Here is a 22,373-nt window from a genome sequence, read left to right on the forward strand (position 1 = left end):
TATCATGAACATATAAAGATACTTAGTTAACATGTTTGAGGACGGCCTCTTCATTAATTTACCTCTGACCAATGAGAAAGTAGGAGACGGCTTTTCAACCTGTCATTCATGAAGAATGTACCAATCATACAAGAGACATGTTGATTGGATACCACTTTATCTAGAGACAGACTAGCGCAGGCCTGATACTTGTTGCCATTCATACCTGAAGAAGCACTTTTAGAGTGAAACGCGTTAGCTACATTATTTACTTCAATAAAGATTATTTCCACCAAAGCCATTTACAGGACGGAGTTTCACATCGCACCGGACTTACCACTTAGCCGGGAACTTCAATCTACATCTGTTAGGAGAAGACGGCACTGCAGTCTACAACAGGGAAGAAATCTGAGGACTGGAATACCCGGGGGAATCCACCGAAAAAATGGGGGTAAGTCATATTATTCACTTCCCAGACCGCCGGTAGTTGCCGTATTCCTCCTTGATCAACATCCACCTCCTGGTTAATATTCAATCACAAATTCCGTTTACCAGATTACTTGAGTGATCACTCCTTACCATTTGTTTGTCCATCTGTTAATATATCAACTGCACACCTTTGTTTATAAAGCCTTTCTAACATAATCGTATTTACTCTTACATCCTTTCATTGCGCAGGGAAACTCATTTCTTTTTCCAATTCATCAGGAGATGGGGTCCTTTCTCTTTTAGTTTCTTAATTTTCCCCTAGCTGCTTACCATATACTAGGAAGCTCAACTCTCCCACATTTCACTGTTCCATTCCTAGAGGGGGGGCCCGCACGTCTTTTTTGCGGACCCCACTCCTTAGGGAATCCAGACCAGCGCTGAACAGCCTTGGGTTGGTATGACATTATGGCTGGGGGACGTCTGACGCATATCTCCCTGCTATAGTGCCAACTACCCGACTAGTTTGCCTAGTGCTGGTTGCTTGAAAATCGGGGGGACCCAATGCAAATTTTTTCCCTATTTTCACACAACCAGCAGTGTGCTGGCAATTATTTTTAAAAAATGTATCTATTTTTAAACTTTTGACAGCTGTGGGATCCTGCATCTCTATAGACAGGGCAGTGTAACAGTGATGTGTTTACTAATCTCGCAGCTAGGATGCAGCATGGTGTATCTAGTGATTTTTTTAAGCTAATTCGGGAGAGTTTGCTTAATCGCAGCTTCATACATTTCAGACTTGTATAGCTAGAGTGGCAAACAGTCAGGACTTCGATCTCAAGTGATTTTTGAAATAGCAATTTTGACAGAAACATATCTCTAGCGATTTTTCATCAAATCTCAGATTCATACATCAGCGAGTTTTGTTGACATTTCCATGATGTAGCAAGTTATCACTTTGTACTACAAAGAATACAAACATGACCATGTGACAGTTGCATGATGTAGCTGTTCTCTCAATATCTGGAAGAACGGGCACGGGCAGCAAACAGCAAAAGTTTAATATTTGCTATAGCCCATGCTTCCAATACATTTCATCATTACCAAGATATAGAAGAATTAAGTACAAATGTGTAAGATAATTAGCAATAATTTGTGTAATGTAACATGCAATAAAATACATACAACACAAAACATATTTGTATATTGATGGCAAATACTGTATGTTGCATAGTAGGGTATAAAAAGATTCTTATGGCTTAAAATAATACATTTAAAAAGTTTGCTCTTAGAAATCAGCTATGTTCACATTTACATCCTGATCACATACTAGTATGGTCTAAATGTACATTAAATCTGACATTAAATATTATATAATAGTCACTAGCATCATGAGATCTGAATAACACCTATCTGAAGAAAGAAAAAAGAAAAAGAAAACATAACGCTGCTTCATATCTGTAGATGTCCGTTAACATTGTAAGGGTTAACAGTACCTGTTTAAACCCCAGGAAAATGTAAACTAAACTTACTCTTCCTGATATATCAATTTATTCTTTACATGATATTATTAAATGCGCAGATTTGTAAAGCTTTCAATTAAATATATATAAACATATCTACAGAATAGGTGGGTTTCCATTAAACAACATTGTTATTCTAAAACCTTAAAATGAACAGTTATTACTTTGTAACATCTTGTAGATATAATTACTTAAAAGTAACAAACATGTTGTGAGTTTTAGTCAATTTTAGTGAAATGATCATCACAGGTTTCTAATCAGCGCCAATCAGGCACTGTGGGCAAGTCCGCTCTAGCCAATGAAATTCCTCTACAATGAGTCTCATCATTTCTAACTTTCAGCACTCTGGTGCCAAGCTAAAATGTATTTCCACAGTTAGACAGACATAAAACTTTTCACTAAATATATAAAAACAACAAAAACAAAAATATAGAAAACTACTTGATACATTTAGAGATTTTATTAAATAAAGGGAACCAAAACCTGGTGTAATGTATTAAGGATAAAGAATTATCTTAAAGTGGGTAGTATTCTAACGGGTCTTAAGCTGGGTGCAAACCTATACAATTAACGTTCAGATCACATGATTAACAGCCGTTTGTTCAGATATTACAAGAGTGTGTATGCTCCCATAATCAGATTTTATCATACCAAAACACATTGCATCGTTTGATTTGGATCTCGAAACTTCCTAAAAATTAACAATCAACAATGGAACAATGTTGGGCAAATGTGAAAGTGTGTACATACTCATGACCTGCAACGTAGACAGAGTGTGTATAGAGTCACAATCTTTTCAGCAGATAGTTATTATAGATGAATACCACAGTTCTGTTGGTAAATTGCATATGTGAGTATGCATGAATTGGCATGATCATCTGGACTTTCAGTCATTGATGAAATTGTTACAGAAATTGCATCTGAAGTAAGATTACATAGGTGTGTACCCAGCTTTAAGATCCTAAATTCTACCCCTTTTGTTCATCATAATGATACATTTTTAAAAGAAAGGTATTGTATTTTGAATGAATTCATAAGGTTAATAGTTTGTTTTTTTAAAAAGAGTCTTTTATGAAATATCAACATGAATTGTATCACAAAATGAAGAAGATTGAAGATGAGGCAGCAGAAAGTAAATTGAAAAAGTTTCAAGTTGTTTAAAGTTTCAAGACGGCAGTCTTAGTCCAGCCGTGCTTACTGCCCAAATTCACAAAAATAAAGCGCCAGTAAAGAATTGTGGCTCCTTTGGTAATGGACCACAAGTTTAAAGTACGCACCAATCTAGATACAGATGCAGTAAGTAAATGCAAATTTTTGTCACTAAATCAGCCCCATAATGTGAAACAGCATTTTGTTTCATAAGTACTAGAGATGTGCGCTGACACCCATGTTTTGGTTTTGGATGTGGTTTTGGTTCTAAAACGTCTTTGTGTAATGATATGACTACAATTCTGGTGGATGCAGATCGACTCACAAAGATGGCTTACTTTGTGCCCTGTCGTGGACTTCCTTCTGCAAAAGAAACAATAGAACTACTAATCAGGGAAGTTTTTTGTCTACGTGGAGTTCCTGATGATGTAGTTTCCGACCGAGGAGTGCAATTTACCTCACGTTTTTGGAAGCAGTTTTGCAGTGCTCTTAATATAAAATTAATATTAAATTATCACCTGCCTTCCAACCCCAATCGAATGGACAGACAGAATGCACCAACCAGACACTTGAACAATAGCTACGGTGCTACAGTTGCCATCTGCAAGATGACTGGATTAATGTTCTGCCTATGGCAGAGTTTTCATACAACAACTTGCAACACTCGTCCACAAGACAAAGTCCTTTTTATGCCAATATGGGGTATCATCCAAACCTACTACCCAATTTTCCACAAGATTCTTCCATTCTTGCTGTTACATCTAGATTAGAGTCGCTTCAAAATATTCTTGAAGTATTAGGAGAGACAATGCAATATGCTAAAGACAGTTATAAATGAATTGCAGACAGGCATTTGAAAGTTGCACCAGCTTTAAACATTGGAGACGATGTTTGGCTTTCCACACAAAATCTAAAAGTAAGCATGTCTACTTCTAAACTAGAACCAAAATATATAGGTCCCTTTAAGATTTTGGCACAAGTCAGTTCATCTGCATTTCGACATGAACTCCCAGGATCTTTGAAGTTCATCCTGTCTTCCATGTTTCTTTACTGAAGCCAGTAATTCCAAATCCTTTTCCTGGTCGCACCTTGCCTCCTCCTGATCCTGTTCAGATTGATGAACATGAAGATTTTCTAGTAGTGAAAATACTTGATTCACGAATGTTTAGAAATAAGTTTCAATATTTCATACAATGGCAGGGATATGAGAAACCATCTTGGATCCTGTTTGGGCCTATAAAAGGATTTCCTGGATCAGATATGTCCTTGAGTACTCTGCCTGCTCAGCTGTTACTTGCTGTACTTCCTTGCATTCGTGACTACCCTCTTTTTGTCACGGGCACTAGGAGTCTTTACCCAGGGATCACCAGATGGTAGGCTTACCAGAGCAATGTAGATGGTAATAGGGTACTCTGGTAGCTGGGTGATCACGGAACATGAAATGATGACCGATGAGATGCTCAGGAAAGTCTATGACTAGCAACACTGGTAATACTGAGGTAATGATACACAAGGAACTGTATGGACAAGGACACGTGAAGGTAGTCAGTGGTCTGCGATAGCAAGTTGTACCACTGCTATAGTGAGGAGGAATGTCCAACAGAAACAAGGAGGTGATGAGAGTCAGCGGTCTGCGGGTAGCAAGTTGTACCGCTGTCTGAGTGAAGGAATGGAATCCAAGTGGAGGTATCCAGGTAGTCAGTGGTCTGCGGTAGCAAGTTGTACCACTGCTATGTGAGAGGATAATGGAACAGGTGATACCGGAAACAGGGATCAGTGGTCTGACATCAGCAAGTTGTACCACTGCATATATATGTGAGGAGGTGCACGGGGGAAGACAGCAACACAGGATATACACAGGCACCTTATACACGATCCACAGTAATATGCACAATATAGGTATATATATATGTAAATGACTGATCAGGTCTGCAATCTAGAAAGTCTCTTGAAGTAGTCCAGCACAATGATAACACAGTCAATGATGGCAATAGACTCAGCGGATAGCAGACTCCAGAGAGAACCAAACACAGTCCAGCAAGATATGCAATACACAGCACAGTCAATGAGAAGTATGCATACCGTGGTTCAGCAGTAGCAGTCAGATGGGATTGCAGCGGTACCTGAGCGGCTGGAGGCCGACTGGATAGGAAGTCCCTGGATAGGAGAAGCAGCGGTCTAGCAGGTGCAGCGCACAGGTGAGTAGACCGACAGGGACACGAATCCACAGGAGTCAGCAACACGTGGAACTGGACTCATAGGAAACCCAGGAGAATGGAGATGATCCAGCAGAGGGTAGTAGAAGAGATACAAATCCAATGCTGACAGGAGGGTAGAGGCCAGTGGAACACGTGAAGGCGTGGAGAGTGGATAAGCAGGAGATGGACGATAGCGCTGACCACAGCGGCAGGACTCAGCGGCACACGGAGGTAACCAGTAGCAACCACAGGAACCAAGAGCGATGGGAAACAGGAGTGCAGCGCAGGGCAGGAGCTGTAGATCACGAAGGGTAGCAGATGGTAATGAAAAGCGGCAGTCTCGAGGAAGCCACAGCAGAGATGAGATGAGAGTGTAGTGCACGGAGGCAGCGGATAGTAATCAGCTGGCAGTCACGATGTTGAACACAGGCGAGTTGCAAGCAGGAGACTGTAGTGCACAGAGGCAGCGGATAGTAATGAGTAAACAGTCACATAGATATAAAATAACGTTGAAGTGGTGTGGAAGACTGTAGTGCACGGAGGCAGCGGATAGGAATCAGCAAACAGTCATGATGACACAGTTGATGGTAGAAGTGGTATGGAACCACAGTAGTAGAAGTGGTTTGGAAACCACAGGAATCAGCAGCACTGAATACACAAGTAATACAGGAACACCTTCAGAGACTCATGAGGAATGAGACTCCAAGATCAGGCAACGTGGTAGTGACCACAGGTGCTTAATATAGGGAGGTTGCCTGATCTGCCAATTAAGTTAAAGGGGTATACACTGAAGTATAGAAAAGGGCTGCGCATGCGCAGACCCTCAGGATGGTGGACGGCCACGGTTCCTAAATGTCCGGGAAGAGGCACTCACGGTCCGGTGAGTGACAGTACCCCCCCTTTTAAAGGTGGGCACAGAACGCCTGGAACCGGGCTTGTCCGGATTTTTGGAGTAAAACTTCTTCAAAAGGGCAGGAGCATTAAGATCCTCAGCTTTGATCCAAGAGCGCTCCTCAGGACCAAAGCCCTTCCAATGAACGAGGAAATGGAGGACTCCTCGCGAAATTTTTGCATCTAGTACCTCGGTAATCTCAAAATCCTCCTCCTGATGGACTTGAACTGGCTGCGGAGCTGAGGGAGGAGTTGAAAAACGGTTGATAATAAGAGGTTTGAGCAAAGATACATGGAAGGCATTAGAAATCCGAAGACTCTTGGGAAGAAGGAGTTTCACACATACTGGATTGATAACTTGAATGATCCTATATGGACCAATAAAACGAGGGGCGAATTTCATGGATGGAACCTTCAAACGAATATTTTTTGTGGATAACCAGACACGATCTCCAATTTTTAGTGGTGGAATAGCCCGCCTCTTCTTATCAGCGAAAGATTTATATTTGACAGATGTCTTCTTTAAACAGGTTCTAACCTGAGACCAGATATTTTTAAAGGTCTGACAAACAGTCTCCACCGCAGGAACTTGGGTGGGCGGGAGGGCAGGAAATTCCGGAAAAGACGGATGGTGACCGTAGACCACAAAGAATGGAGTTTTGGATGATGACTCATGGTACATGTTGTTATGGGCGAACTCAGCCCAAGGGAGTAACTCTACCCAGTTGTCTTGATTGGCTGATGAAAATATCCTTATAAAAGTCTCAAGATCTTGATTGACACGTTCGGTTTGTCCATTGGATTGTGGATGGTAAGAAGATGAGAGTGCTAATCGTATGCCCAAGGTTTTACAAAGGGCTCGCCAGAATCTGGACACGAATTGTACTCCTCTATCAGACACAATCTCAGATGGACATCCATGGATACGGAAGATCTCTTTAATGAAATGTTCAGCCAGGATAGACGAGGAAGGCAAACCAGACAGAGGGATGAAATGAGCCATCTTCGAAAATCTGTCCACTACCACCCAAATAGTGTTATGGTTCTTACTAGGTGGTAAGTCAGTAACGAAATCCATACTAATATGGGTCCATGGTTTGGACGGAATGGGTAGTGGTCGCAGCAACCCTGCTGGGGTTCTGCGGGAGGATTTGAATTGCGAACATAATTCACAGGAAGCAATGAACTCTTTGACGTCTCTCCTCATTGAAGGCCACCAGTAACTTCGAGAGAGGATCTCAAAAGTCTTGTGTTCACCGGCGTGTCCAGAAAAACGAGAGGCATGAAACCACGAAAGGATTTTCCTCCTTAGAGTAGAAGGCACGAGGGTCTTCCCAAATGGTAGCGTTTTGGTGGATGAAGCAGCCAGTGAGATACATTTGGGGTCTAGAATGGTATGGTTGGAAACCTCTTCTATATCAGAGGACGTAGCAAAGGCTCTAGATAAGGCATCAGCTTTTTTGTTCTTGGCAGCTGGTTTGAAGGTAATTATTAATTCAAAACGGGAAAAGAAAAGAGACCATCTTGCTTGACGAGGGTTCAAGCATTGGGCAGACTGGAGATATGACAAGTTCTTATGATCCGTGAAGATCGTCACCGGATGGCGAGCTCCCTCCAACAAGTATCTCCATTCCTCTAATGCGGCTTTGATAGCCAGTAATTCCTTGTCTCCGATGGTATAATTCTTCTCTGCGGGTAGGAGACCCCGAGAATAGAAGGCACAAGGGTGGAATTTTTGCTGTTCCGAGCGTTGGGAGAGAATAGCTCCTAAGCCCACATTAGAGGCATCTACTTCTAGGAAAAAAGGGAGTGTCACATCAGGCTGACGAAGGATTGGAGCCGAAGAGAAGGACTCTTTTAATGTTTGAAAGGCTTGAATAGCCTCAGTAGACCATTGCTTAGGATTAGCCCCTTTACGAGTCAGGGCCACAATAGGAGATGCAATGGAAGAAAAATCTTGAATGAAGCGTCTATAGTAATTGGCAAAACCTAAAAAACGCTGGATGGCACGAAGAGTAGTTGGCTGGGGCCAATGTAGTACAGCATTTACTTTGTCAGGATCCATCTTCAGACCAACTCCGGAAACAATATACCCCAAGAATGGAATCTGGGGTAATTCGAATGAACATTTTTCTAATTTACAGAACAATGAATTTTTCCGTAGCCTGGAGAGGACTTCTGCCACATGTTGGTGGTGAGAAGGCAGGTCCTGTGAAAAAATCAATATGTCGTCCAGGTAGACGACGACACATACATATAATAAGTCCCGAAAAATCTCATTAATGAAGCCCTGAAAAACAGCGGGGGCATTACATAGCCCGAAAGGCATTACCAGATATTCGTAATGCCCGTCTCTGGTGTTAAACGCCGTCTTCCATTCGTCACCGGAACGGATTCTGATTAAATTGTAAGCACCACGAAGATCCAACTTAGTAAAAATACGGGCTCCCTTGATGCGGTCAAATAGCTCAGTGATCAACGGAATGGGATACCGGTTCTTGATAGTAATGGCATTGAGTCCACGAAAATCTATACAAGGGCGTAATGATCCATCCTTCTTTTTGACAAAGAAGAACCCAGCTCCAGCGGGCGAGGTGGAAGGTCGAATGAACCCACGCTGGAGGTTCTCCCGTATATATTCAGATGTAGCTTGAGTTTCAGGTAACGAGAGTGGATAGACCCGGCCTCTGGGAGGAGTCTTGCCAGGAAGAAGATCAATCGGACAATCCCAAGAACGATGAGGAGGAAGACGTTCAGACTGAACCTTATCAAAAACATCGGTAAATGAAGCATATTGAGGAGGGAGTCCCGGTGAAATAGCTGAAATGGAAGCTTGCTGTACCTTGAGAGGAATGACTTGGGAAAGGCAATGATGGTGACATTCAGGCCCCCAAGACGTGACTTGAGGGGTGCGCCAGTCAATCTGGGGAGAGTGACACTGAAGCCATGGAAGGCCTAGGACAATCGGACTTGTCGTAACAGGAAGAATTAAAAACGATATCTCTTCATGATGCAGAGCACCAATCTGAAGGGTTACTGGAGACGTACTCTGGGTGATGAGACCGTTGATGAGACGTGATCCATCGATAGCCGTCACAGTAATGGGAGTTTTTAAGGTAATCATTGGTAGAGACCATTGATTAACTAACGATTTGGAAATAAAATTTCCTGCTGCTCCGGAGTCAATCAATGCCTGTGACTCAAAGGTCTTGGTAGCAAAGGAAATAGTCACATCAAAAGCGCAGACTTTAGATTTCATAGACGATGGAGAGGACTCCAGGGACCCTAACTTCACCTCTCCAGAACTAGTTAGGGCCTGGCATTTCCCGATCTCTTAGGGCAGGAGCTGAGGACATGAGTGGAATCAGCACAATAGATACAGAGTCTATTCTTAACTCTTCGTTTCCTCTCCTCAGAAGATAACTTGGAACGTCCAATCTCCATGGGAATCACAGCGGGTGACACTGGACGAAATTGAGGGTTAGAGCGAAAAGGTGCTTTAGCAGAAGTCGTTTTCTCAGCCTCTCTTTCACGAAATCTCATATCAACACGATGGCATAGAGAGATCAAATCTTCAAGTGACGAAGGAAGCTCTTGGGTAGTCAGTGCATCTTTAATTTTATCGGAAAGCCCCTGCCAGAAGGCGGCAACTAGGGCTTCAGTGTTCCACTGAAGTTCAGAGGCTAAGATCCTAAATTGAATGACGTACTGGCCTACAGTATGAGATCCTTGTCGCAGACGGAGGATGCTGGAAGCAGCGGAGGTCACACGACCCGGTTCATCGAACACACTTCGGAATGTAGAAATGAATTTGGCACTATCTTGTAATATTGGATCGTTCCTCTCCCACAGAGGGGAGGCCCAAGCCAGGGCTTGTCCTGAAAACAAAGAGATAAGATAGGCCACTCTGGAACGATGGGTAGAAAAATTTTGAGGTTGGAGCTCAAAATGGACTGAACATTGGTTAAGGAAACCCCTACAAGTTTTGGGGTCTCCATCGTACTTTGACGGAGTAGGCAGGTGAAGCGTGGAAGCTATAGACACCTGGGATGGCAATGGGGAAACGGAGGAAAGCACAGGAGCTTCAGTAGTAGCTGTCACAGTCTGTCCAGATGTTCCTTGGGAGGTTAATGACTGATAACACTGAAGTAACAGCTGTTGGCGGGCATCCTGTTGCTCCACACGGCTAACCAGATGTTGCAGCATCTCTTTGGCGGTAGGTTCCACATCTGGGTCTGTCATGGCCTGATCTTACTGTCACGGGCACTAGGAGTCTTTACCCAGGGATCACCAGATGGTAGGCTTACCAGAGCAATGTAGATGGTAATAGGGTACTCTGGTAGCTGGGTGATCACGGAACATGAAATGATGACCGATGAGATGCTCAGGAAAGTCTATGACTAGCAACACTGGTAATACTGAGGTAATGATACACAAGGAACTGTATGGACAAGGACACGTGAAGGTAGTCAGTGGTCTGCGATAGCAAGTTGTACCACTGCTATAGTGAGGAGGAATGTCCAACAGAAACAAGGAGGTGATGAGAGTCAGCGGTCTGCGGGTAGCAAGTTGTACCGCTGTCTGAGTGAAGGAATGGAATCCAAGTGGAGGTATCCAGGTAGTCAGTGGTCTGCGGTAGCAAGTTGTACCACTGCTATGTGAGAGGATAATGGAACAGGTGATACCGGAAACAGGGATCAGTGGTCTGACATCAGCAAGTTGTACCACTGCATATATATGTGAGGAGGTGCACGGGGGAAGACAGCAACACAGGATATACACAGGCACCTTATACACGATCCACAGTAATATGCACAATATAGGTATATATATATGTAAATGACTGATCAGGTCTGCAATCTAGAAAGTCTCTTGAAGTAGTCCAGCACAATGATAACACAGTCAATGATGGCAATAGACTCAGCGGATAGCAGACTCCAGAGAGAACCAAACACAGTCCAGCAAGATATGCAATACACAGCACAGTCAATGAGAAGTATGCATACCGTGGTTCAGCAGTAGCAGTCAGATGGGATTGCAGCGGTACCTGAGCGGCTGGAGGCCGACTGGATAGGAAGTCCCTGGATAGGAGAAGCAGCGGTCTAGCAGGTGCAGCGCACAGGTGAGTAGACCGACAGGGACACGAATCCACAGGAGTCAGCAACACGTGGAACTGGACTCATAGGAAACCCAGGAGAATGGAGATGATCCAGCAGAGGGTAGTAGAAGAGATACAAATCCAATGCTGACAGGAGGGTAGAGGCCAGTGGAACACGTGAAGGCGTGGAGAGTGGATAAGCAGGAGATGGACGATAGCGCTGACCACAGCGGCAGGACTCAGCGGCACACGGAGGTAACCAGTAGCAACCACAGGAACCAAGAGCGATGGGAAACAGGAGTGCAGCGCAGGGCAGGAGCTGTAGATCACGAAGGGTAGCAGATGGTAATGAAAAGCGGCAGTCTCGAGGAAGCCACAGCAGAGATGAGATGAGAGTGTAGTGCACGGAGGCAGCGGATAGTAATCAGCTGGCAGTCACGATGTTGAACACAGGCGAGTTGCAAGCAGGAGACTGTAGTGCACAGAGGCAGCGGATAGTAATGAGTAAACAGTCACATAGATATAAAATAACGTTGAAGTGGTGTGGAAGACTGTAGTGCACGGAGGCAGCGGATAGGAATCAGCAAACAGTCATGATGACACAGTTGATGGTAGAAGTGGTATGGAACCACAGTAGTAGAAGTGGTTTGGAAACCACAGGAATCAGCAGCACTGAATACACAAGTAATACAGGAACACCTTCAGAGACTCATGAGGAATGAGACTCCAAGATCAGGCAACGTGGTAGTGACCACAGGTGCTTAATATAGGGAGGTTGCCTGATCTGCCAATTAAGTTAAAGGGGTATACACTGAAGTATAGAAAAGGGCTGCGCATGCGCAGACCCTCAGGATGGTGGACGGCCACGGTTCCTAAATGTCCGGGAAGAGGCACTCACGGTCCGGTGAGTGACACTTTTGTGCCGACTCGTCAAACGTCTGACTAACCTCTTGTGTACCGTCCTGGCAAATGTCTGACTACTCGCTGGATATCTACTCAGCTATTGGGTTTCAGATAATGCCAACAGTATTGTTACAGTCCCCCAGAGGCACAGGCACCTGAGCTCAAAACATCACCGCTCTTCAAGCAACAGACCAAGAAGACGTGCCTATTCAGGGCATCCCAAACCAATCTTACTAGGTCAGATACTACATTTGAGCTTAGCCAAAAGGACAAATTGAGACATTTTAATCTCAAACTGAATAGGGTAACTTGCAAATATTTCAGAGTTCTGTTTTTTTATTCAGAGCAGCAGCATTACGGCACAGATCTACCTTATTCATAGCAAATAAAACAAGGTATTTGAAAGCTCTGCTCTTACGCTACCAATAAATGCTCTGCCCATTGAGAAGTGCATAGTACTAGCCACCTTTGTCTATTTACTTTTATAAATGTCTAACTCCATTCATACCACTATCCATCCAACGACCTTCTCCTCTTACTGTAGCTTCACTGTCTGTGATGGATGCCCTGTAATGTTCAAAATGTACTGTATGCGTAGTCTTTGAAGTTTTGTAGTATGGGTGCAGGCCACCTTTCTCTATCATCAACATTTATTTACATAACAGCAACAAATTAGGTAGAGCTTTGCAGTTGGGTTTCTACTTGTCAAAATATCTACTGATGCCTCTGTCCATCTAATGACATCTGATTCTTACTGCTTCTTCAACCTCAATGATACATGCTGTCTAACTTTACAAATTTAGTGTGTGCACAGTGTTTCAATATTTTTCTCTTGCACCTTACACTAAATGTTTCTTGCTGTTTAATTTATCTAATGGGCTTCAGTTGGTGTCATGGCAAGATGTCAATGCATAGTGGGGCATAGGAGGTTATGGAAAGCCATAAGAGCACATGAGGCCACACATTAGGCATATATTTTTTCACTATACTGTACACCAGGGGTGGAGAAGGTCTGGCCGGTGGGCCGTACAAGGCCCGCAAAATGAATTGGTGTGACCCTCTGCCATCCCCCACTAAGCCGCCGCAAAAGAAATAACAAAAAATTACAAATTAAAACAAAACGATCTGACAGACTGGACCAGTGCACTCCTCCCCTCGTTGTGCATAGAATGCCAGGCGTGACGTCATCATGCCCGATAGTTGCAGTGAGGAGTTGTGGCCCTTGAAGAACACTGAGGAGGAGAAGAGAGTTTGAAGAAAATAACACAGAAGAGAATAAAGAAGGCATATGAAAGATAAGTGAAGAGGAGAAAAAAGAGCATAAAGGGCACATCATGAAAAAGTGGGAGACAAAGGGGAAAAATAAGAGCATAAAGGCCACAGCCTGAAAGTGGGGTGCTTGACTGTTGCATAGCTTGCTATATTCCAGAGCCCACATTTATTCAGTATCTTGGTCAACACAGATGATAACTCTAACACAACCTTTATCCACAGGTCCAACAATCCTTGCTGGATAGTTAATAAAACGTAAGTGGTGTCACATCCTACAAATAGCGACTACAAAGAAAAGAAAAGTTGATGCAGAGTGTCGATATTTCCAAGAGAAAATGACAATTGATTTTTTTTTTTTTGTTGAAGTCAAAGACAAAACGGTGTGCCTAGTTTGTGGCGTTGACCAACGCAATCCTGGAAAAGCAGTTGCGAGTACCAACATCATCAATACCAGATAACATCACATGCCTCACCAAAGAGAAACAGTTCCAGCCATCACATTAGGGGTGACTAAATTAAATGTTTGAACAAATATAGCAGGCTAATTTTTAAGTTGATAATTTTGTATGGCCCCTGAATGATGTTATAAATATCCAAATGGTCCTTGGCAGAAAAAATGTTCCCCACCCCTGCTTTACACTACTTTAACATGTTAATTCTGCAACACATCAGGCTTAGCTGATTACAGTAATTACAATGTAAGTATTGTTTTCAAGCTTGAAGAGGTGTTTATTATATCTATTGAAAAGTACATAAAATAAGACTATACAGAGAATGTTATGTTTCTTGATGATGATTGAGTTTGAAGAATCCAAACAATTAGCTATTTTATTTACCTTTACTAATATAGCACATGTTACATGACACTTTAAAGAGAATATTTAATTATTCACTTTTGTTGTCTTTTTTTAATCATTCATATAGGTTCTACATGAAACAAACACATATACTCTAGCCTTAACCTGCCAGTATGTTTTTGGACTGGAAGGTAACACAAACTTGACAAGACCATACAAACTCCCAACAGAAGGGGCTGTACTTGGTATAGAACCCATGGTGAAAGTGCAGTGAGGCAACAGTAATATTGATAATCACTGTGCCACCACACTGTCATGTTTGGCTTACTGGAAATAGATCCCTAGGCTCTGCTGAACATGGCTGGGCCCACCCACGGGCACGGAGTCTAACAGGTAGGTGGTTTTCACCAGGAAGCCCCGCAAGGAGGTATGGTCTTAGCGGCACCAACCTGCAGGTCACGGTCCCGCGAATGAGTGAACAGCATAACGATGTGGCGGAGCCAGGTGAAGCAGGAAGAAACGATGGAACCCACTGATAAGTGGTATAGATACAGGAGCAACAACAATATATGCTGATGGTCAGCAGCCAATGAATCACTAGAGGAATAGGTGCTCTGCAGAGTAACAATGAGAGAACAGGAGCTGTCACAATGGTATACTCAGGAGTAGATTGCAGAAGTACTGAAACAGTGGTTGTTCAACACTGGGCATGAGCTGAGAGCAAACTGAAGTAGCAGTGGTAACTCAGGACAACAGCTGATGAGTCACAGATGTAGTAGCGGCTCAGAGAGGCAGCAGTGAGAGAACCAAGGCTGTCACAATGAAGTACTCTGGAAATGGTAATAGAGGTACTGGAGCAGCGGTAGTTCAATACGGCCACAGGCTGAGAGCAGACTGGAGGAGTGGAGATATCTCGGGACAACAACTGATGAGTCACAGAAGTAGTAACGGCTCTGGGAGGCAGCAGTGAGAGAACCGGAGCTGTCACGATGAAGTACTCTGGAGATGGTAATAGAGGTCCTGGAGCAGCGATAGTTCAACACGGCCACAGGCTGAGAGCAGACTGGAGTATCGGAGGTAAGTCAGAGTAACAGCTGATGAGTCACAGGTGTATTAGCGGCTCTGAGTGGTAGCGATGAGAGAACCGGAACTGTCACCATGAAGTACACTGGAGATGGTAAGAGAGGTACTGGAGCAGCTTTAGCTCAACGCAGGCCTCAAACTGAGAGCAGGCTGGAATACACGCAAACCACAAGGAGAACAGGAATCAGAGCCACAGGCTGCAGGAAGTGAGCTTGAAGAAAAGGCATCAGACAGGTGTATCCAGGAGGTTTAAATAGTGCTCCAGTAATGCTTAGCCATCGAAAAGAGGGAGGAGGCCCTGAAGTGCAATAGACTTGCACCTGCGCAGACCTGATAATAGCTGAATTAATGAATAGTTTCTGACGCTGAAACATGGCAGTTTCCAGATCAATGAGATGCAGGTAACGAGACAGGTACCCATTTGCGGGACCGGAGCGTTACACACACATTGCTCCATGTGATGTGCTTTCTTGGGTGCCTGGACTGGTTGGATTTTTTTCTGTTCTTCTTTTTCAATACTTTTCTTGTAGATGTTAGGACTGACCTTAGTGTAGGCCAAATGGTTGCTGTCTTAAAACAGGTTGCCTTTAGATATGGTTCGCACTGGATAAATAGGCCTTCTTTCAAATAGAGGCAAAGGTTGAACACTGAAGCACTCCAGTCCTGTATCCAAAAAATCTAGATTAAAACTAATCTTTATTAATAACCTTTAAAAAAGCCATTCATAGAAACATAGGTGATAGGCATATTATTTGTAAAAGAAGTAAAAAAGTAAGAAAATAAGTGAATTAAAATATAGACCATGGGGAAGGACTGGTCCTTTTTCTTCAGAAACTTACATAATATGGAATAGCAATCTAGTCCATAGTACCAACATGGTGGAGTACAGTGTCAATACATAAAATTGTCTTAATTCCTATTTTCATAATAAGAGAAAAGCCAATCCCATTACCTATAAGGATATTGTATGGAAGTAATAAACAACATGTAATGTACTGTATATCTTAAGAACACTTTTTCGGAGAAATTATATATTTGTCATATGTACAAGACAATATCATCTAATAATATCTTTTCAAGTGATATTCTGTATATTTTCTCCATTCTTGTCTGTACATTGTATAGCATATTGTTCTCCAGTGCATAAATAGGCCTTCTGCCTGTTTCAACCAGCAAAGTAGTCAGTCTTCTGGTCCACCATACTGTCCAGGGCTACTTGTCACACAATGGCTTAATCCAAAGCATTTAAACCTTCTCAGATCTTCTTCATTTGGTTGAAGGCAAAGCACTTATCTAGGCTGCAGGAATAAGGATGGGGCTGATGGGGGATTGAACATGGGGGGGGGCTACAGGAAGACAGATGAAAATGAACAAGTACACCAGCATCTGCTGCAGTATTTGGTGGAGTAGCACTGCTCTGCATGGGTGGGTCACTAACAAATCGACAACGGGTGGCCACCTTGTGGATTTCACTTTGGCTGCTATTTTGACTGATGAAAACAAGGGATGCAGTTTAAGCCCAGCTGGTTCCAGGATATGTTAGAGGGGCTTGGCTACTGTCTTTGGGGAAAGGGAAGAGGTTGGGGTGGGGTTGGTTTAGGTGTTGTTAGCATGTTTGCTGACTTTCAATGTTGGATCTAAAGCACAGATTGGGACCTTCAACGAACTCAAGCAAAGTCGTGTTTAAGTGCACGTGTATAACAGTAATGCAGATGTACATTAAGCAATACATTTCACTGGTTTTACTCACACGCATCATCACATTATGATACAGCAAATGGTATTGTGAATATCTCAAAATATAATCATGTTCCCATACCTAAGTGCTTTACAGACTATATTTCATTGACACAAAGCTGACATACAGACATAGGAAAATGACGCAAAATCAATATCAAAGATGTATATAGACATGCTATTATAGATCCGGAGAAAAGGGGAACGAAGTAGCAACAATGCAGTTCCTTGATATATTATTGAACATAACACACCTGTAAGAAACAGATGCCTTCAAATGGATGATTAATATTAAGCAGTTTGCTAAGTGACAAACAGTGTTAACATGGTAATATTAAACAGGAAGAAAATAGAACATACATATTCAAAATCAATAAAATGACTGACTCACTAAATGTATAATTGTTTTACTTAAGCAAATATTGTACAACATATGGAATAAATCATTTGCTATTTTATAATGCATTCATATATGCTGTTTAAAGCATTACTCAGTTACTACTCTAATAATTAAGAATATAAAAGTTTAGATCACATAGCCTGTATTAAATAGGAACTCAACATAAACAAAATGTTTTTAAACTCACTCTTATAATACCCAGAATTTCAGCAGTTTAGGAAGTACTTATCCCAGATTTCACTGTAATTGACAATCCTACTAAGTTGACACATGAGAGCAGCTTGAAATAAAACTCAATACCCACTTTTATGAACTGAAAAAATGTCAAAGTCATTCAGTCAGACCCAGCCTCTCAGTCAGGGCTGCCAACAGAAATTATGGAGCACAGTACAAATGAAACAGGCATAGCCCCCCACCGACACCTCCCGTGCGTGCGCTCTCTTACTTATACATGCATGTGGCATTTCTAGGAGAGTATCAGTTCTCTTATGCAAGTACCTCTTTTCATCTCATAGGTGGTCTATTATATGTGTGCATTGTTCTAAAATAAACCCACCCTTCTATCTGTACTTGTTTGGTAACACAAGAAAAAATAAAGACAATTATGTCACATATACAGGGTTATCACTTCTATGCCACCTATTCTCCATTTTAACCATCCTGTGGAACTAAAAATAGGGATTTATATATGAAGAAGTCATAATGCAGGACTGCAGGAAAAAAAACAACATTGCTAAAATAAAAAAATGCAATCAAAGCTCATAATCCCTCTTTTCCTTTAAGGTCTATGTGTACTTATAAGGGATCAATGTTCCCTATTTGTAGCTAATTTTAAACTGCAATAGTGTCAATGTAAATATAATATATTTACAGTGTAAATTGTAAGCTATTATGTCTTTCAACAGACATTGATAAATAAACCTGTTCCCAATAGCATAAATGTATACAACAGAATAATTTGCATGGTATTTGTACAGCATATATTAACCTCTTTGTTAGAGATCAACATGTATATGTCCTATTCAGTGCAAGTACAAGTAGGTTTATATTATGTATTTATCAGTTTCACATGTTTGAATGGATTCGTTATGGAGTTTTTAAAGTGTTTTGTGGTTTAATCACATTTATATGTATGTACACATTGGTCCCCATGCTACTTGTAAGCTCCATATAGAGGGGAGTACAACATGTCCATTTATAGAAAGCAAAATAAAATTACTTACCCAGATTACAGAAAAAGAATGTTGCTGCAGCCTCTCTGGGCCTGATTCATTAAGGAAAGTTAAGCAGATGTAAGCAAGTGAGGCAAAACATTACATTGGAGGGAGAGGTAAATTTAAATGTGATGGCAGATTTATAGTTGGGGTAGGGCATGTCCTAGATCAACTTTAAATTTCTGTGTACAAATAAGCTATCAAGTATTTGTGTGTTACATGGAAAAACAGCCAGTATTTTCCTTATGTGCAAAATAATAAACCCCTGGCATTGCAACCTGGTTTTATCCAGAAAACTTGAATAAGAAAACTTACTCAATTTTTTTGCTTAACTTTCCTCAATGAATCAGGCCCTTTGTGTTGATAGAAGAGCATTCCTTCCTACAGCGGCGACGGGAAGATGAGTGTGACGTGAGGTCACATCATCAACTGACAGAGAGAGGGCGAGTACATGACATTGGTGGGCTGAGTGATCTTTCCCCTGCTATTTTCATGCATTGGATCGGCGGTTTACAGCTGTCACATCACAGAACTGCATCCCTGGACAGTGCAGCGGTGGGCAGCAGTCCCCCTGGTAAGTCCGGACCACTGGCCCCCTGAAGAGCCGGGGCCACATCCCCCTGCAAGCCCAGGCCCCATTCTCCAGTACCCCCTGATGGCAGCCCTGCTCTCACTACCCTTATTGCTATTGTAATATATTAGCCCAAAGTCTACTTGCAATAGTCCAACGTTATTGCTAGTAATTGAAGATCCAAGGATACCAAAATTGTATTTGGTTTCAAAATCTTGGTTTGTGATCTCTGTTAATTTATGTGGTGTTGCATACATTTTTGATTCACCATATGAAGCACCATTTTTTAAATGAACTGTTTAATTTGAAAAATATAATTTCAATAATAAACATTTGTTAGTTTATTAATAAAACATTCATTAACAGTTTATTAATTAAACACTTAAAGCTGTGTAACATTACCAGCAAACCATGTATGTCCTCTTTAACGGACATGTTCACCAAAGTGCAATATGAAGTCGCAAAATTCATCCCATTAAAAGTATAGCGAGAATCTTGATGACCGCCAGCTCTAATCTGGTGCAAATTCAAGTGTACTTGAGAAGTGTAAAAGGCCATGCTCTCTCTCCACCAAGAAAGGACACCCTTAAAGTGCACTCTCTTCAACTCTTTATCTCATTTTAATAATTTCACTCCATAAAAAGAAATCTTGTTTCTTTATTGCTCCAAAAAAACAGGCATCTCAGTGTACGAGGAATGCCCTCACTCTATCTGTGCAACATTCTGTTCCTGTTCTGTGTCTAACACTTTTGTGTTAAATGTTAGAAACTATAAACTATTATTTACAACTGCATTAATCAAAGATAAGTAATTAACAATTAACAATTCTCTAAATATTGCCTGGCTAATAAGTTATCTCAAGGTTATAAACATATACAACATAATGAGAAGGACAATACATCAATTTGTATCTGTATCTATTCATATATTGCCTGGCATATAAGTTATCTCAAGGTTATAAACAGATACAACATAAAGTGAAGGACAATGTGTCAATTTATATCTACAGTTAACTATATTTATACAATTATAACATGCTGTTTTATCAAAGTGGAATCATTCATCAGGTTGTGTTTGCATATTTTCAAACCCAAATATATTGAGCATGCTGTTATCTTCAATGAAACACATCCCCTGTTAATAAAAAATTAAATTAAAAATAGCACCTACATGTATTTTCCTAGAAAAGGAATAATTGAGACACAATTATTGGTTGAAGTGGGAATGTATATGGTAATAGTATGCCATTTAGCCACTTCTCCTACGGTCTTCACTGTAAAACTATCAAACTCATTTTACTTACATTCACATTACATTTTTCATACTGTCACTACAAATTTCCATACTGCTACTTCTAAATGTCCACTTTGACCACTGAACACAATAATAAGATAACACTACTCAACAAATTTAAAAATATTCTCTGCATCTGGCATGCGAATATGTGTTTTCGACTATTTGACGTATTCTGAATGTAGTGGAAAAATCAGATTATCTCTATGATGTCACATTTACTACGCACAAATAACAAAAGAGGTAATAGCTATAGCTGAAAAAAGTAAGATTTTCAACTACTCTCGATAGAATTGAAATATTATACACTTTTATAAAAATACTTATAAAACTACAGAAACTAAACTTCAGATCCTCATAACAATCCAAATTAGCCGTAATGTAATTGTTAATAAAAGATAATATGTAAAGTCACTTTGCTTTAGGGAAATAGGATATTGACATTTTTCATTTGTACAGTGTCTCATTGATCTCTCTAAAAAAAAAACAGCAGTAATCCCCCATCATTGCAGGGTCCCAGTGTCCTTGGTAGTGATGCTCAGAATGACTTGATGAAAACGTTTGCCCTGTTCATAACTTACACTATCCAGGTTTTCAGGGATAAAGTCTAGATGGGAATGTAAAAAGTGACATTCTACAACCCATATTTTTGTAGTTCATTCACAATGAACACGTAGTTGGCCTGTTTTCTGTTCCCTAATAATCCAAGTACAGCAACCTTGAAAGAGGACCAAGCAGTAGACTCAATTTCCATCAATTTAGCGTTAAATATTTCATTCATAAACAGTTTTCTTATTTGGAGGCCTACAAATATGCCTTCTTTTAGCTTTGCTTTGCTTAACTTCGTAAACCGTTCCTTCAGATAACTGAAAGCCTGGCCTTCTTTATCCAGAACTTTCACAAAATTGTTCATTAGGCCCAAGTTAATGTGAAAATGATTTTATGAGGCTCAACCAATGGAGCGTACTTGACGTTTTTCTCTCCAGCAACTCTCTGTCTTTGTGATACAGTGATTTTTAGTTCCTCTGCTGTCCCATAAACTCAGAAACAGCATTACTTTGTGATTCCTCCTTGCAAAACTAACAGCAGTGCAATTTACTCAAGTCCCAATAAAGATTCTATCCAAGATTCTCATACTTGATTCCCTCCAACAACACAGCCATACTTTCATACTTTCACAAGTTTCTGTCATTCCCACTGCATAGACCAGAGGCAGTGAAGGGACTTTGTTTCCATTAGGTAGTAACACTGCTTTCAGACTACTCTTCCAGGAATCAATAAACAGTTGCCACTCACTAGTATTGTGCTGAACACTAAACTCAATCATTAAACCTTTAACATAAGTACACACACACACACACACACACACACACACACACATTGAGGAAGGGAGTATTGTCAAGCACTCACTGTGATTAAATACTTTACTTTCAAATTTAAATTTTTCAAAAAATCTCAAAAAATAAATTGATATATATCCTGTCTGGTGCAAAATGGCTGTTGAGTTGTGTAATAAATTAATTAACATCAGCTGAACTTTACTGTATCAGTATAAAGCGGAGAGACTTCCTCCTACATCACTTTGCAACCACTTCTATCCTTCATTGATGAACAGCATCAAACGAATCGTGTAGAGTTTGACAGAGGAAGTACAAAGAATTATTTACATCACTCTTGATAGCTTTCTTATTTTGGTCGGTGGAGTACACACACTTTGTTTACACAGGACAGTTGTCCCTCTACTACAGGACGCAGGCATAGTGATCACTGCAGGACGGCAGAAGGATCCAGTGCTCTGGAAACTAATGCAGCCGCATAGACCATATTTGCCCACTTTTC

The sequence above is a fragment of the Mixophyes fleayi genome, chromosome 2, assembly GCF_038048845.1.
Source record: "Mixophyes fleayi isolate aMixFle1 chromosome 2, aMixFle1.hap1, whole genome shotgun sequence".
Taxonomy (NCBI): Eukaryota; Metazoa; Chordata; class Amphibia; order Anura; family Limnodynastidae; genus Mixophyes; species Mixophyes fleayi.